We start from the raw sequence: 18178 nt of genomic DNA, 5'->3' as shown, positions 1-18178 counted from the left end.
TAATAAGAGTTCTTGATTTTGTAGTCAAATCATCCACCTTTATACAAGAAAAGCTTCCCTTGATGATTCATATTTTGCTATTTCTTGCTTCTATTTCATATGCCAAACAGATTGAAGGAATTAATTTTGAATGAACTGCTGCTAGATTCAAGCACTTATGTAAGTCCCTTTTCTCAAGGAATCCTCTTTAAGGACATGCAGCGGAACCTCCAGCTGCACTCAACACCCACGTCAGCCCTGGGGGCATGTTGTTCTCTGGTCCTTTTCTCTGGTAGGGTGACAAGACAAAGCATAACAGAGTCCTCATGCTTTCAGATGCTGAAACACTCGATGATACTATGAGATATTCAGGAAGAGTATAAATGATATGCCTGTATAACAAAATGCTAGGTAGGATAATACTGCAGAGCTGTTCTGCAGGGTTTTTCAGTATCCGTGTATATTTCCTGCAATATATAAAGCAGATATTCTAATGCTATATTACCATTACTGCTATCTTAAATCATGGCAGCAACAATTGCTCTGCAGTACAGTGGCTGAAGAGCAGCTGATGAGGTCCTGAAACATAGCACTTAACCTTCCCTGAGAGTTATCAAAATACATATCCATCTATTGCACTTCAGACTAGCACTTCACACATGCTTTGTAATTTAGGGGGTTTTGTTTCCTTGTGTCCCTGACAGGCAACGTAGTGTGCTAATCGAGTTTGCAGGTTGCATCCTGATCCATGTAACCTTTGAGCAGTGTAAGAGAATTGGGCATATTCCTTTCCAACTCTTAGTAATTGCACTGACAAGCTCATTGCTGAGAGGGATGGTGTTCTGATACACAGTCACCAGGATGGTCTTTTCCAGATGTGATGCTGGAAGTTCTTTAGATGATGGAAAGCAATGGGGTTGCTCTCCGGGCCTGCGGCATGTCAGGGTTTGACTTATGGTTATTTCCTCTGTTAATAGGGTGTTAACAAAGACCACATTAAGTGCTAGTTCATCCTTTACATAGAGAGGATGAATGAGAGAAAGCTCATATTGTGTTACAATGACAGAAATAAAGCCCCCCTTGCTATTTCAGGGGGTTGGCTCTGTAATTCAGTACCTGCAACAGCACAAGTGCCATGTATTGATGTTTTATCATCTTTCCACAAAGGCTCTCATTTGCTTTGTCTGTGAAGGATGACTTTCCAGTGTTGTTTATTCCTAACGCATCTGTCAGAACATGAATGATGAAGTACATCTTTCTGAAGAACCCAAAGTGGGAAAAGGTAGCTCAGAACAGACACTGTAAACCAGAGACAGGCGCTTGCTTGCCTTAGGGAGCAGTGAAAGCCTTTGATGCTAGCACGCTTGCTTATAGTTAGGAAGCTGTTTCCTGAAGCTATGCCTCCTTTCATTTCCCTGCAGGTGATGCTTCTGTCAAATCTGTAGGTCTAATGGGAGTGAGTAATAGTAAATAGTCTAATAAGTGAATTTTTGGCAGATTTAGAAGTACAGGAGCAGATGTACTGTACAAGTGTCAATTCTTGAGTGCTTGGTTCTTGAAGCAGCACTGCACTTTAATCTTTCCAAGTATTTCTTTTTCGCAAAGGCAATAAAAAGTCTGGAAAATGACAAAGAGATCGTGGGCTTTGCAGTTCTCTGAGTGAAAAAAGGAACATACCGGTTACATCTTCATCTGCTTAAACTGGGAAGCAGCTTATCGAGTCCATTCAGCAACCGGAGACAGCTGTACTACTGTTGGGGTTGTACAGTTGAAATGATAGGACAGATCAAATGGAAATCACTGCTTAAAATCGATCAGCTATCCGATTTGGGATCTCTGTTGCACTACCGTATTAGTAACGCTAAGCTGATGCACAGCACTAACTTCTCCCTAGGTACTCTAGTCATAGCTGACTGTTGGTCTCAGGATACCGATAGCATAAGGAAAGACAATAATATGCATAAACAGAATAGCACAGAATAACTGAACCATGAAGAACTTGTTACAACCAAAAGCTTCATTTACTACCTCCAGTCCCGCTGCCTGAGTCCTTCAGGTCAGCTGGGGAGCAATGAGGCTGCTTGATGTGTTCCAAGGACTGGAACCATTCACTTGCATTTCGAGGTTCTGCCTTTTCTGCCCCAGACTCTGTCACAGGGTTGAGGATGTTGCTTGGTTGGTGCCTGATCAAGGTTAGTGAGAAAACTCCAGCTGGGCATTAGAAAAACCAGGGGCTGGTTTGTAGTGTTGGATTTCGCTACCCAGTGAATAGTTTAGCACATTGGTCTAATGGGAAATCTTAAAAGTTAGGAGCAAAAAAGCCTCCAATAAGCAAAGAAATGAAATAATTACTTGGGTTTTTTGTCCATGGCAGAATAGGGTTTTGTTCTGTCTAAAGAGTATTTATTCATCCCTGAAAAGCAGCAACTGACATTTCAGTCAGAAGATGACAGACACAAATGGGGCAGAAACTTGGGCTTGTGATGGTTGTTCTTGTTTTAAACAAGTGAGCAATCCTCTTCGATAAGAGATGCTTAAGAATGTTTCTGTAAGGAAAATGGTATCAGGTCAGTGCTTTGGTTCTGGTGAGCATTTTACTGTATTACTGAACGAAGTCAATAATTCCTTTCAAATCCTGTATTACATTTTACACACACTACCTCTGAACCATGACCCCACCTTTAAAACCACACAGAAAATGTGAACTTAAAGCATTTTTTTATCGTTTTATAGGCAATAAATTATTTCCAAATACACATCCCTCAATTTTGTGCTTGTTTTTTTAGTTGAGTGCGAGACGTTCGCTTTGGGTTTTATTTTAGTACTGCGCTTATGTATTTGTCTTAAACACAATCTATGGACGAGGAAATAGTAAAGATGTGGTATTAGGGAGAAAAGACGAGCTTATGTTAATGGTAGTAAATATTTCTATTGAAGCTGAAGAGCGATGTAGTAAATGGGTTGGCTGTGCTATTTTTTGTGCAGTTACTGTAAGGGATGGATATTATCCATTATTCTGGTACTAAATGATTGTTGTAACATTTCCCAGTACATCATAGATTAATTTACCAGCGAGAGCAGTCAATGAGTCAGCACTGTAATGAAAAGAAATAGGATTTTACGTTTCTGAGACACAATGGTTCATATGTCCATGTATTTTTGTTGCAGCTATTGTTTCTTTTGCTTGCATAACTATGTATAAAGACCTTCTGGAAACAGTTTTGGTTTGCTTGTGAGCAAGTGTCCAATCTAAAGGAATCGGTAGCAAGCTAAGGTTTCAATGTAAATGCAGAGCGTGTTTTGTAGTCCAGTTACATCTTAAAAGAGTCCCTTTAATGTCCTCATCACATCCCTCTGAAACACATGGGGGAAGGCTGACAAAGTGGATGAGCCTCTTCAGCTTGGGGATGGGGAGCGAGCAAGACACAAGGAGATATTTTGGCCAACAGCAATGAAAACCCAGGTATTTTAGACAAAAACAATGACAACTGAGAAATTCCTACACCTTGGAAGACAAGAGCTTCTACTTCATGTTCTGTGAAATAGGGTTCAAAAAGGCATTGGCAAATCCACTGCATTGTGTTGGGGGAAAACTGTTCTCCAACTGAGATTCTGTGATGATTTCTGGACTTACCAAGGGGTGTGAATACACGTCTGCATGTTTATGGACAGACATACTGAACTTGATCATTGTATTAGCATTTGACAAAGGTATTTTCACATAAAATATTAATAGAATTCTTATTTTCTCTTATTTTCATGTTTTCCTATATATTGATTACATAGTTTTAAAATTCAGTCTAATCCATCCATACAGACATCATTCGTAGTTTAACTCCTTGCAAAACTGGTAACTTCTAGGCTGGAAAATGTGTTCAAATGCCTGTAATAATGGTGTTTCTGAGGGATCTTGGCAAATAAACTGCTGTATTTATGAAGAGAGAATGACTTCTGCCATGGGAGTTTTGGCTTTAGTTTCACTAAAGGTATCAGTTGGATTTAAATCTAAAATACTCTGAAAGTTTGATACTGTCTAACTCAGATGTTTTCCTTTGCCTACAAACATCAGATGATTGATAATCTTAAAACTCATATAGTTTCTTTCTGGGCCAATTCATTAAGCTTTGTAACCTGAGTGTATTACTGAGTTGAAAATCACTATTTATATTGCATTTCTATGATTTGTATCAGTGTGTGTAGCAAAGAAACTACTACAGATCTTAAACTGAAGTACCTCCACTATGGGCCAGGACTTACGATCTTGGCTTGTTTGAAAGATGGATGCCTGGTGAAATATCCATACATTTGTATTGATTTTGTTGTGTATATAGAAGGGTATTTATAATCTTGTATTAACAGAGTCATCACGAGAAATGCTTATTTCCTTCTTTAGAAGCCTGCTCAGCTATTTTTATATAAAACGTTGGTCTTCGCCTTAATTTTGTTCTTTTGGGAAGAGTTGTGCCATAGAAACTTTAACTTATCCACAGATAGTTTATGGGATTTGCTTTGACTTCAGTCAATTGCATTGTCCTCAGATTGTTCTGAATCATTTTCTCCTCCAAATGTGTCTCAAGGTTGTTTTGCTTTCTTAATTCCTTATGTTTTGGAAGATACCTTTATATGCATGCTTTGGTAGATCAGGTTTTTTCCTCTCTAGTTTATTGGTTATAGTTTAGCAAACCCTTTCATTGAAAACCAACAAAAAAAGTTGAAGTACTGCTTGTACAAATGTATCTAGAATGGCCCAACCGGTCAGAGCAAAGGGCTATTGAGCATTGGTAAATTTGTCTACTAGACTCAAGGATATTTTTCTACGTCTGTCAAGTTTGGGGCTATGGAGAAATGAAATAAAGGCTGACTAACTCCTTTTCCTACATGAAGTCCTCAGTTTCTGTATTCATTACTGCCGTCAAGACTCAGATGTGTTCATGGTATTGAGGATGGAGTTAACATCAGTGCTCAGCGCTGGCCTGTTCACATCCAGCTTCCCTTGATCCCCAGTTTCCACTTTATCCAAAGGCAGTGGGAATTCGTGAACTGAAACCACTTTCCAGGTCTCCAGGCAGAACTTGGGAAGAGTCCATGCTTATGGCAGCAGTGTGCAAGGCCAACAGTTGAACTGACGGTCAATGCCTTGTGCTGGAGCCATTGGCCAACCATTGGCTTCACAAAGTCACTGTCACCCAGGTGCCACTCTCAGCAGCTTACACAGCTTTCTGTGCTAGCAGAAGCAGTGTAACCTCTGCTGTAGTGTTGTGGCAGCCTGTGAGGCCCTGCGCTTCCTGCAGGTATTCCTTGGAGCAGGTTGGAATAGAGCCATGCTGGGGAGGGAAGCAGCATGGTGAGACAGGCAGCGTGGTGAGGCCTGTCCATGGGGATCTGGTTGGGAATGGATGCTGCAGGAGCCTGTTCATTGGGAATGTTTTAATTGAGTTACTGGTTTACGGAGAGGCTTTTCAGAGTTACACATCTTGCAGCCCTCTGTCCCAAAACACTTCTGACATGTTCTCCCTTCCCATACCATGAAGTTATGTCTGATGAAAACAGCTCCTATACAACATGAACAATAGCTCAGCCTAATTCAGATGAACCATTGATGCTGCAGTGGTTTGTGGCAGTGTTTAAAGTTATTTCCAAGACAAATAGGAGCTCTCTACACTATTCATCATGGTACCGTTCTGTAGCATCACCTACCTTGAAAGTCTCCAGCCTTGGCCTCTGACTTCAGCTGGCAATTGCAGTCATGGGTTTGCCACACTGATGGGAACCTGTCAGTGCTGGTTACTGTTTGCTTTTGGAGCAATGATGAGTGATGGAGATTCAATAACACACCTGTCCTGAAGAGCTATGGTGTGGTACACTAATGTACAAGAGTACTCAAGACTGGGAGCAGAGAGAGGAAAACCAGCCACTAGAAACCCCATGTAAAAGGGCTTAGTACCAGACCCAGCCCACATTTAGGACGGGTTCCTGCTGGACAGACAGGGATGTGCAAGCCAGGTTCAGCTGAACCAGTGTTATTCAGGGCTGCTTTTGTTCCCAAGCGCTGGCAGATGGCAGTGTAGCTTCATCCGTATGCATTGTATGAGCACACATGCGCTCACCTGGCTCTTTAAACCGCAGGTGTCCATGAACCAGATCGCTGATCGAATCCTCAGTGCTCTGAAGTCAACGGAATTCACCCAAAACTTGGAGCCAGAACCACGTTCAACTTCTGAATGATGGCAGCAGAGGAGAGAGTTAAAAACCAGAGAGAGAAGCAGGCAAACGAAGAGCTGAGTCCGACCCTGCAGATGCTGTAAGGAATGGGAGGTGACTGAGCTTGGGTTGAGGGGAAGCCCAACCCCGGCTGTAGCTGCATTGCCATCTGGTGGCGAAAAACACAGAAATGGGGGGAAAATGCCTTAAACATTAAAACTAAATGGCAAAATACAGGAGATGGCACTTGGCGATGGGATACCGGGATCAGACTGCATGGGCAGCCTTAGCTCTGCCCGTTTAGGTATGAAAATGACACTAATGTGTATAAAGGGATAAAGACAGAAAGGTTTGATGCAGGGTTTGCAATCCTGGACCATGCTTTCAGATTTCACTTTGGTTTTCAGTTTTCATGGCATCATCTGCAGAAGCTGGAACACGGCACTAAAGGAACCGGATTGGTTGTGAGCTTGTTTGGGTGTTCTGTTAATGCAGTGCAGGACAGAACTAATAACTAAAGAGGGTTTCAGGATGGTGTCTGAAGAGTCTCCACACGGGGTCTTTTGCTCAGCCAATGAAGAACAAGCAGGAATGCATTAAATACACAAAACCTATGGGATCTGTTTGAACCTGAAGGAGATTGTTCCCAGAAATCCAAATGAAACATCCAGGGACTTGCAGCCTTCCAGCTGTGCTGTGTTCTCTCCTGGCTGAACACGGTGTTCCTACAAGCGATGCCTGTAAAAGAACCACTCACTATCAGAAAGGTACAATATTGTCTGCACTCATTGGAGGGGTGCTGCTGAGGTGGATCAATGTGATCCCTGCCGGGGATGCAGGTCCATGGGGCATTGCTCTGACACCGTGTTCTGTACGGCACCATGGGCTGATGGCCATAGCCTGGATGCACCTTCTGGTTCAGTTTCCTCCGGGGTACCAAAGCTGCTCCATGAGATGAGGGGATGTTTGTCAGGCTGGGGCAGCCACTCCATGCTCCTGCTGCAAAGGGTGAGGGGAAATGATAATTGAAGGGAAACAAACACAGAAAGAAGGGTTTTCTCTGGTTATATACTTGCAGTTGTTTGTGTTATTCCATTGGGAAGGGGGTTAAGGAGGTTCTGTTTGCCTGCCATGGAGCTTTGAATTTTTTCACACTGTATCTACCATTTTATCTCAGGTTTTGGTTATTTTCCATTGGAAATCTGGGAAAATCTTGGACTTCTGCTTAATACAACATTTCCAATGAATGGTTTGTTACCTCTTTCCTCAGAAGGGTTTTGGGTGCAGCTGACCTCACATACAGAGAGGGGGAAGAGGAAAGAGCCACACACTGACACTTACTGGAGCCAGCCTGAAGAACAAGACTGCAGTGTTGTTATTGGGGCACGAGGCCAGCAGTGTCATCTGCCTGCTCGCAAGGGAACCGGCCTTGTGGGTGAAGAACACAAGGGCCCAGTGAAAGCCCAGTCCCAGACAAGAGCATTGCCCATTTCCTGGAGGGATGCGCTGGATTCCGTCTGTCGCATCCATGGAATCACAGCTGAGGTGATCTTCCTCCTCACTCTGCTAGTTCCTTGCTTCTCCCATATCCCCACATCTTGCAGGTGTTGCTATTTGCTTGGTGTCTCTGTGCTCTCGTGCCTCCACCAGCAGCCCCTCACCAGCTGTAGATGGTTTGCAGGCAGGGAGCAGTATAAGGGCAGGGCTGTTCTATGCCCTTCCTAACCACAAAGGTCCCTGCAGTTGGGAAGTGCTGTCCTTAGTGTTTGTGTGCCCAGTGGGAGCCTCTGCCAGGGCTGAGCCTCAACCTGAGTTGCAGCTGGATTATTACCTGGGAATGGGGTGTAAACCCCAAGAGGAGAGATGGGGAAGGGAAGTTTGTGGGGAGCCTCCTCCCAAAATGGCTTCGTTGTTTCCAGTTAGAGGATGTTTCCTGTTTCCTGAAGATATTGTGCCTGGTTTGAGGCTCTCAAAGTGGAGCAGTCTTAGTCTCACAGCATCCCAGACTGGCTTGGGTTGAAGGGACCTTAAGGCTCATCCAGTTCCAGTTCCATCCTACTCTCCATTAGAGCAGGTTGCTCCAAGCCCTGTCCAACGTGGCCAACAGCTTGGCTGAAGAGGCCAGTGGGTGACAGTAGCTGTGTCTCCTGTGGACTTGCCTCATCATCCCAAGTGACCACAAGCCCAAGGCTGTGGCTGTGTAACTGGTTTCTTTCCCTTGTTATCTCACAGGTGATGCTATGCAAGGTTCTTCCCCAGGAGCATCTTTCCTGCTGCTGTTTCCAGGCAGCCCTGGGTGCAGATGAGCCACCAGCCCCTTGCCTGGAGCAGCAGCAACTCCCAGGGCTCCTGCCTGGGGCAGGTAGGGGGTGAGAGCAAGGCCAATGGGGAAGAAGGTAATGAAGACTGAAAGGGGATATAGAATGAATAAGGGAAAGTAGGGAAATGGAAGAGAGCAAAAGCCTGTGTTTAATATTCTGTTAGTACTTTCACTCTGTAATAGTTGCAAATGCGGTGCAATCAAAATCCCTTAGACCTTATTTCCAATAATAGTAAGCAAATGGCTCACTGTGATCTCAACTATAAACAGATTTCATGAATTCTGCCAGAAATTTGATATTGAATTATTTCTTTATGCCCACATGTCTTCCCTGGCTTTCTTAATTCTGCCAAATATTTAGCTCAGCAATCTCTCCTCTCAGCAACCCACACGCTCCCAGCTACATCATCTCATTTTTGGACCATTATTTAAGATTTCAGCATCTTTACAGAGCTGGCCAAAACTGATCTGAGAGCAATAAAACAAATGAACACGTTCAGGTCTTGTTTGCAGATCAGGTTATTCGCTCTCACGTGAAATCTGGGGTGCCAAGCAGCAGGGATTGATCCTAACTATAAACCTGAGTTGGCCCCAGCTGGCACTGACCCTCAACACAGGGTCCTTATTTTAACCCTTTGTGGGGCAGGTCTCCTCCAAGCGTGCCTTTTGCCACCCCATTGAGCTCAGGACCATGAGAAGAGCGTTGATACCTCTCTGCATGCTCTATGATCACACTTCAGAAATGTCTGATTTCCTGAGTTTCATTTCCTTAAAACATTGCTTCACCCAATATTTCTTCTTCTAAAACCTGGAGTGCTTGGCTGAAATTGTCATTTCTTGCCATCTTTTAGGGCTCTGAGATCACTCCATGCCTGCTATGATCAAGAAACAGGATGCACACACATCTCAGTTCTCAGAGTGTGTCTCTTATTGTCTGAATGACACATAGAAAACAGTGAGAAAATAAGCCTTGCTCAACAATCAGCTAGTGAAAACCCCACTTTTGTGCAGACATTCATTATGAAGAGCCATATCACCTTTGTAGACTGTTTCAACTCTTTTCCTCCCTTTCAGCTAAAGAAGCTACCTAAGACAACAGATACCCTTCACTGTAGCTGCTTGCTCCCTGCCATAGTAGGGAGCAGGAGTGGTTGGGGCTGATGGAGCTGTTTCCCCAGGACAGGGATGGGGACAGGGAGAGGGATGGGGCCATCGCTGACTGCTCACTGCTCCCACGCTGAAGCGATGTGTTGATTCACTTTGTAATTGATTTGGGCAACTCGAGGCAATCGGTTTCCAAGATACCACATCCTTCAGATAGCTAAAAACTTGTAACTCTGGCAGTATATTATATTTAAATGTCGATGTATAATGTGTGTGTATATATATACACACACTCATAGGTCTCTGTGTGAATTGGGACTGCACAGACGGGCAGGGAAGCGCGTGTAGCTGTTGCATCTCACCCGAAGTTGGTTCAGTGGGTGGCCCTGCTCTGAGTCACTGTGCAATCAATGCCTCAGCATGGCCTTAGGGGTGCCTGTTGGCTCTGCTGCGCTGGGGCATTCAATGGGGCTCCAATTAACACCCTGACCACGTGCAGTTATTAAAGAGCTATTTAAGGTCTTTATTCCAAATGCAGGGGCACTGATCAGTTCCAGCTCAACCAGTAAATGTTGTTTGCTGTTTCTGTGGTCTTTATCATGGTCTCCCCACCTCCATGCTACTGAAGGCTGCTACGTTTCACATGGGGAGCGCTGCCTTTCAGCAGTGAATGCTTGGCTTCCTATGTGAAGGGGATTTCTCAAGGAGAGGAAACTGTGCTGTGAGGTCCCTTTGGCTTTCCAACAGCAAGCAGAAATGTTTAAATATTGGTTAAATTGGTTGAATATGAGTCCCCAGAGCTGCACACACAGCTTTGTGAGCTGCTTTACAGTGCATGAAGAGAAGACTCATGTACATAGAGGAAGAGAGGAAAGCTCTGAAGCAGGAAGGAGAGGAGGGGATATCCAGGGAAGTGGATGGGGACAAGGACACAGGAGTGACCCTGTCTTGGGCTGGCTCTGCAGGTGCAGTGTAGTGCTGAGCACACATACCAGGGGATGAGCACACATATAAGGGGAAGTGCCCCAAAAGGCAGAGTTCCTAAACCCCCTGCTCTGGGCTTTGAGCAACGACAATGTCTGTTTAAACCCTGAGTTTTGACTTGTCCTGAGGCCAACACAAGGTGCAAAACATGTTAAGAATGGAGATAAAACAAAGGCTTGGATTTGCGTTCTCCCAGGTTTGTGACTATCATGATGTGGATCTGAATATGAAGTCAGGATCTGTGATCACCTAAATCCTCCTTTCATCCATCTCTTGGGTGTACATAGGAAGAGCCCAGCACAGAGGAGTTGGGGTGTGAGGGGCGCTGATACCTATTGATCAGATCAGAAGACAAGCATGTCACCCAGGATGGCTCAGGTTCAGTCTGGTGTGGGTTCAGCAGGAATAGGCTCCTTGGTGCGAGCCCTGGTATGTGTGCTGCACGCCGCGTTGACGGTGCTGCCTGTAGGTGTATCAGTGGGATGAAATGACGGTTGATTTTTGGCTCAATAAGGGAAGAAAAATGAAACTCAGCCTTTCCTTTTGGTTGGTTTGGTTGGTTACATCCTCACTATGAGCTACATACTGTGGAATGTTCATTAAAACACAAAAGCAGTCATTTATAAACAGAAATTAAAACACAATCCATTAGAAAGTCTCCTGCTCAAGGGGTTTTAAAGGCTGGTATTACCCTTATCTAGTAATAATGTTTTTCCTATCCTCTCTTTAAATGTTTAGGATATAACAAATAGCTTTTCTATAAAGTATTTCTTAGGTCAAGGAAAGAGATTGTGACCTGGTTCAACTCACGCTGTGAATTAAACAACCACTCCAGCCTTCTCTAGCCAGGATGTGACCTGGTGAATCATTTACAATATCACTGTAGGCTTATAAGTCTGTGCTTTGTATTTGTAGTAAGAGGAGTGGTTTTCACCCCTAAGGGGCTCTTGCAAGAAGCCTCTGGCATTGGTGCTGTGCTGTGGTGATGGGGTGAAAAGCCAACCTCCTCCAGCACAGCCCTGGTGGGAGCAGACCTTTCCCCATGCTGTTTCTGAGGGGTTTCCGAATGTGCTGCCTGTGGATGTGATGTGTCAGAATAACCCACGTGTGCGACCGGTGCTCCCCAAGGAACGTGAATGTCTCTGGAAACCTGAAGGGTGACACGAAGAAGTTTTCCAGTCTCTCAATGGAATGGATGCCGGGTGAAAGATGGGACAATGGAGGCAACGCAGCCGGTTCTGTAGCTCTGGATGAGATCATTTCAGCAGACTTGAGAGGAACTCAAACCCCAGACTGAGAAGCTCTGCACCCTGTGGAGATAAAACAGAAGGAGGATGGGTTTACATAGAGGGTAAAAACAAAGAAGGAGCCTGGGGCTGTGTTAGAGCTGATCAACCTGCTTGTCACTGGGGGGGGGGGGGAGTGTTGCTAAGGATCCCCATAAAAGCTCAAAGTATGATTTCCAGCTCAAAATCATATTGAAGGAGGGAGGGCTGAGGCCCTTGGGGTGTGTGCTGATAGAAAACAACTCAATACATGTGAATACTTCAATAATGTTGAAATGAAATGCATGAGCAGTTGTTTTTGTCAGGTGCTTCCTAAAATGAACCCCCAGCCTGTGCAGATCCATCAGCTGCTGCTGAGGCCATGCTTTGGTAAGGAGCTGTTTGATTGTGCTCAGCAGCCACAGTACTTTGTACGTGAGCTCTTATTCCCTTCAAACTGCATAGAGCATAATGAAATGTAGGTGTCACTTTGACATGCCAATAGCATTAGAAAGGCACTTCCAGAGTCTCAAAACAACCTTGGAAGAAGGCAGAACTGTGGGGTGGAAGTTAAACAAACAAGCACACAAACACAGAATGACAATTCCCATTTCTCCTGAGGTTTCCACAGCTACCGGTGGGTAAGGCAGAGCCATCAGTGAGACATGAGGGGAGTCAGAAGGAGATGCTGAGCACTCAGGGTGATGTTTTATGGAGGAGAAATCATTTATAAGGCAAATACATGGGGCGAGATGTTCTCCCGTGCAGAAGAGATGATACAACATGTTTACCCACTAAAATCATACCTAACTTTGTAATGGGACTTGGGCACTGCAGGAGCCTTGTGCTGGTTCTGTGCTCAGTTAAGCATCATCCTTGCTCCAAATAAACTCCATCTCTCAATATTAAACAGGTATATGTTTTTATCTGTAGCTATTAATTCACATAGAATCATCTCTGAGTGAAAACATCTTCCATCAGGTAAGCTAAATAAGCAATACTAATAGCTGGATGGAAAACATCTGTGGAAACATGAAATACTTCCTAACTGTCTTATAAAAATGCATTAAGCAATGAGGACTTTGTCATAACAGAAGAAATATGTTACTTCTGTTGCTGCAAGCTTTGTAATTGTGCTTAATCACCCATTGTTTGGTGATTCAGAATTTAGAAGGGTGTTTTGATTTGAATTTTTAAGAGTTCTCAGAGTTCATGTGCTTTAGAAAAGCATCGTTGGAAGGCAATTGGGGCACTCTAAAATACACAGTTTAGCACTAAATCTGAAGATGCAGAGCTGCTCACCCAGCCACATGCTGCCAAAAGCCCTCACTGCTGAGCTCAGTGACAATTTTAGCTTTGATTTAACAAGGCTGGCTTCTTGGAGTTGCTTTGAACTTCAGCCCTGTATCATCTGCCTCTGTTTATGTGCATTTATACATACTTTGAAATTTTCAGATTAATATTTCAATGTGGATATTTCAAGTATTTTAATTCTGACTCTTTCAATGGTTCCTGTAATTACACGGTACGTCATTCATTTTTGATTTAAATATGCTTCCTTCCCACACAAACCCGGCATTATTTCTTTTTTCCTTTATGTTACTGTTAGCATATTTTAAAAGTGAATCTTATAATGTTTTTTATCTTAAGAAATCAGATCCTATCCTTTAAGAGTCCTTCCCCGGTGCTTTTTGCTGTCCTTCCAAAGACGGTACGAGATTGTGTTGGTTGCATGCAAAGAAATAACACGAGCTCCTCCTCCTCCTCCTTTTATGAGATAAAGGTTGATGCTGAGAATTACAAGTGTAAAAAAACCCCCACAGCATTTAATGAAAGCAACCCTTTATTTCCCTGGCCATAAGATAGACTGATGGCTCTAAACTCCAGGGTATTCAGCATCCATCCATTTATGGAATGGGGTCAGGATCACATGAGCTACATTTATGGCCCTAAAGAGGGAAGGTGCAAAACCAGCCTTAGAGCACTGTTCAGGGGTCAGCACAGAGCCCCAGACTGATGGGTTTGTTGGTGCAAGTTATGGCATTATGGATTGCCTATGCTGCTAGCACAGCACCAAGCCTGTATATGAAGTTAATCAAACTTTAAAGAGCAACAGTGCTGCCAGGTCATTGCTATAGAATTCCATTTTGATGCAGCCTCTGCCTTCTCCCTTTTCCCATGAAGAACGTCTGGGCAACAGCAGTATTTCAGCAGCAAGGCTCTAGATCAGTCTCCTTTCTTCTGTATTCTTTAAGTCTTGCCATATCAATTGTAGGGCTCAGCTGTAATTTGCTTAAACTTAGTGAAACACCACTTACTACCTGGTGAAATGACACTTACACCAAGCTGGAGCTGCCCTTTCCTATCTTCATTAGGTTTTCAAGGTACCCCATACAAGCATTGTTCTTGCTGTTACCAGATTGTTGTTTACTCAGCAGTGGGCTGCTGATGCTCTGGTTTGCTGGGTAATAGCCATTCTTTAGAAGTCTGACCTCATTCTATTAGATGTTTCCTCCGCTGAGTGCTCCCATTTCTCACTGAATCCAACGCACAACATTTACTATAAAAACCCTCCCATCAAAACCCATTAAACCTGCCTCTCAGATGGTGTGGACTATATTTTCCCCTTATCATTAAGAAATCTGTTCAGCTGTCATTTTTTACTGCTTTCAGCTGTTCTGCTATGGCTACTGATCAATGCCTGTGACAGCTCATCATTAAAAGCAGACACAGCTTTTTCAGTGTCAAAGTCAACTTGTTGAAAACTCTTCATAATCACTTGCCCTCATACATTTACAGCAAATGAGAACATATTACAAAGAACTGGGGACAGTTGTAAGTAACATCCTTTCTTAACCCAGCATTCAGCTGCCCCATGACCACTATTGTTTATTAGAGCAGTAGAAGAAACATGATAATGAAATGAGCTGTGAAGTGTTTTGTGGCATTCCCCTGTATGAAAGATACTGTTTAAAGATAAATTGCCATTGTAGTTGCTGCTTCAGATTTGTCCTGGGAAAGCACAATGTGACTGGGATGAATAGGTTTGACTTAGCTGGCAGTGCTGTGTTATCAGATAACATTGACAGGACCGAGCAGTTAATTCTTGCAGAGCAGCATGTTAAATAAGCAAGTTATGGTACAGTAAGTCTGTATTAAATACACGTGTATAACATCAACTGAAAGTAACGTGCCTTAGAGGCATGCTTCAAAGACAAGCTTGCATCTTCCCTTAGTATTTTAAAGAAAGCAATATACGACTGTAGAGGCTTCTCAGCCTGACATCCAGCCTAGGATAGTTTCAAGTAAGTTCTAGTCACTTACCTGCTCATCTGCATATAATACTGTTATTTGTCTAATTGTTTCTATTCTTGTATGTTTGGTATGTAAAAATGCAGTAAAGCTATTATGCAGGAAAAGAAAAGGAAAGTAGTTGAGATGATTATTCTGTTATCAGTCATGACTAAGATGAAGAGAGATATACTAGCAAGACATTGTTCCTAAAATAGGTATCTTGCAAACAAGAAATGTCAGTCAAATGAGGTTTAAATTAAATTCCCAGTAGCAATTACTTATAGAATGATCATGCTCCCATTGAAATTAGTATTAATATTGTCACCATTTTTAATGGAAAAAGAAGTTGGGCTTCAGAAACTGCTTCTGAAACGTATCTCAGGATGTTCTCAGCCTTTACTATGTGCTTATATCCCGCTGACTGAACCCAAAGCTGCAAAATGCATACTTGGCTGAACGGTGGCTTTCAGCAAGACTCTTTGAACAGGACAGTATGAAACGAGTTCAATTGAGAAATGGGCACTTGCAGGAAGTATTGAATGGCCACAAACAAGTGACCTCACTGGGAGGAGAACTGATGAAGTGAAGAAATGTGATGTGTGTTCCAAATAAAGAACTGATGAGTCAAGTTGTGCTCCAACTGGAACATAAGCAAAGTCAAGATGGCTTGAAAATAACCTTGATAATAGTGGAGAAGAAATAGCAATCTATTCAAGTAATGTTGACCCCCAGAAGCTACAAGACTAGCAGTGAGTTGGGAAGGTACACCGATTTCTCTTCCTCTAGGAGTAGGGATTCTTTAAGTATTATGCTACAGCAATTATCTGAAGACCTAAACTGATGTTACTGTATTCAGCGACCTACTCTCTGTTCCCAGTAATGTATCTATTACTCATGCAGTCAAGTCCTTTTATTCCACTATAAGGAAAAACAATGTCTAAATATATGATCTTAAATCAGTATCTTTATTCTGCAAGGCACAAACAGCTACTGCTGAATTATTTCTGACAGATTTAATCTTCCAGGTTATTTTTCTAAGCATGGCTCAGTATGAAGTTAATTATAATCTTCCAAAATGGGAAGAATTTTCACCTGAGATGATTAGGATACTGGTTTGAGGCATATGTGGGCTACCAGCTAAAGTTAGGAACTGGCAACATCTTCAGCTCTGTATCACTTCAGAAGTAACACCCTCTGCTGTCACAAAAACTTCCCAGAAGATTGAGATTGTGATGGTTTTGGATGCAATCAATTCCTTAAGTATTCATCATTGTTGATACATTTGCACATGGGAGCATCATGATGGTTTGTTTATTCTGAGGCACAATTCACTGTGAATTCAAGCTGAATTTTTCAGGCTTGGTTTCACCTTCAAGTATGAAGCAGGTTTGAAGAAATAGAATGAAGCAAGTTTTGGAAAAATACAAAAGTACGTGAGATTCAGTTAAAAAAAGAAGGGATCAGTTGCTTGTGGTAGATTTGCCATCTGTTGGTGTGTGCACACTGGGTAGTAACTTATTTCAGGTTTTAATTATGTTTTCTGAATTACATTTGGCTCAGATAACCTTAGGAGTTAATATGAGAAATACAGTTCCTTAAGTTTTCTTTGGTAGTTTTTGGAAAGATCTGAATTACCAAAGAAATCCTTGTTGAGTACTTAGAATGAGGTTTGGTAAAGCTGCACCTTTGGGGTTTTCACTGTAAATCATTATGTAAAGCCTGGAGTATTTCTATGGTTCTCTGGTGGGCTTTTCTAAGCACAGACTCCAAAACTGTACACAAAGCACAAGTATCCATACACACACTGTAGCTTGTGGATGTAAAACAAACTCCCTCCTTGCTCGATCACTTCTGTGCTTGTGTATCCACTCCTTGTGGTAGGCCTATAATTTACTTTGAGTCGCTTGTCATTTCCCAAAGGGCTTTGATAACTAATGACTGCTTATTGCTTTCCTTTCTCTTTGCAATTCGTGCGTGTTATCGGTAGTTATTTTGCATTTACTTCCACATCACTAGTGAAAATGTGTACAGAGAAACTGGAATTTCCCCACCCTTCATTTACGAGTGACTAAACAGTTTAGGAATCTTCTGCCTGGGCAAAATAGCAGAGCACAGGAAAATGGTGGAAGTGAGATATATACCATGCATAACATCACAGATGATGTGGACAGGGTGATTAACCACTTGCAATAGGCCTAGCCTTAAGACTAGGGAACATAGCTGAAACTAAGCAGTAAGCTCAGAGTGAGATGCTTATCTAGTAAATTTTAGTTGTGGAACTTGTGGTGTTATGGTAGCGGTAGCTAAAGTTTTGGATATTCAAGAAGGCTTGGGCAAGCCAATGGAAGAAATATCCATCTATTACCTTTAAGATACCATTCCTGGCTCATGAAACCTGAATTGCTGGAGGCTGAAAACAAATTATGGCGAAGTATTCTTAGCTACTGCTTTCCCTGTTTGCATTTTCTGTCTGTTCTTTGCTTTGTTGGCCAGTGCTGGAGGTAAAATACTGGATCTTTAACCTGACTGGACATAGCTTTTCATTTGGTGATCTAGAACTTCTGAGATGTGTCAGTTGGCTGGTTTGTTGCATTTACTCAGGTTCTGCAGGAAATAAATATATATATTGTAGGACTTCAGACTTCAACATGCATTTTGAAATGAAGAACTAAAAAGCCTAGATAAAAAAGTTTAGATAAATGTAAGAAATCTAGTAGGAACTTCCTTCACTGTGTCTATCTGAAATTTTTGTCCCCTGCTGTCACAGCAATGTGATCAGCAGAGATAAATTCATTGTATTTTCCAAATGGCTGAGATATTTCTTTAGCTCATTTTGGACAAACGTGGCAAAATTTGCTGCTAAGTTTGTCCTGTGGTTCTAAAATAGCCCAAGAGTGTTTGCTTTGATGGTGAGAATGAAACCACGAATATCAAGGATCTTTCTTAAGGTGTCAATCTAGGAACATCGTCTCAAATCAGCTTCCTTTTTTATCTCTAAGTAAGCTTTTTAAAACTTGCTACAAAGTAGGAA

This window comes from Melopsittacus undulatus, chromosome 6, assembly GCF_012275295.1.
Source record: "Melopsittacus undulatus isolate bMelUnd1 chromosome 6, bMelUnd1.mat.Z, whole genome shotgun sequence".
NCBI classification, from domain to species: Eukaryota; Metazoa; Chordata; class Aves; order Psittaciformes; family Psittaculidae; genus Melopsittacus; species Melopsittacus undulatus.
This window is presented reverse-complemented; position numbering follows the sequence as displayed.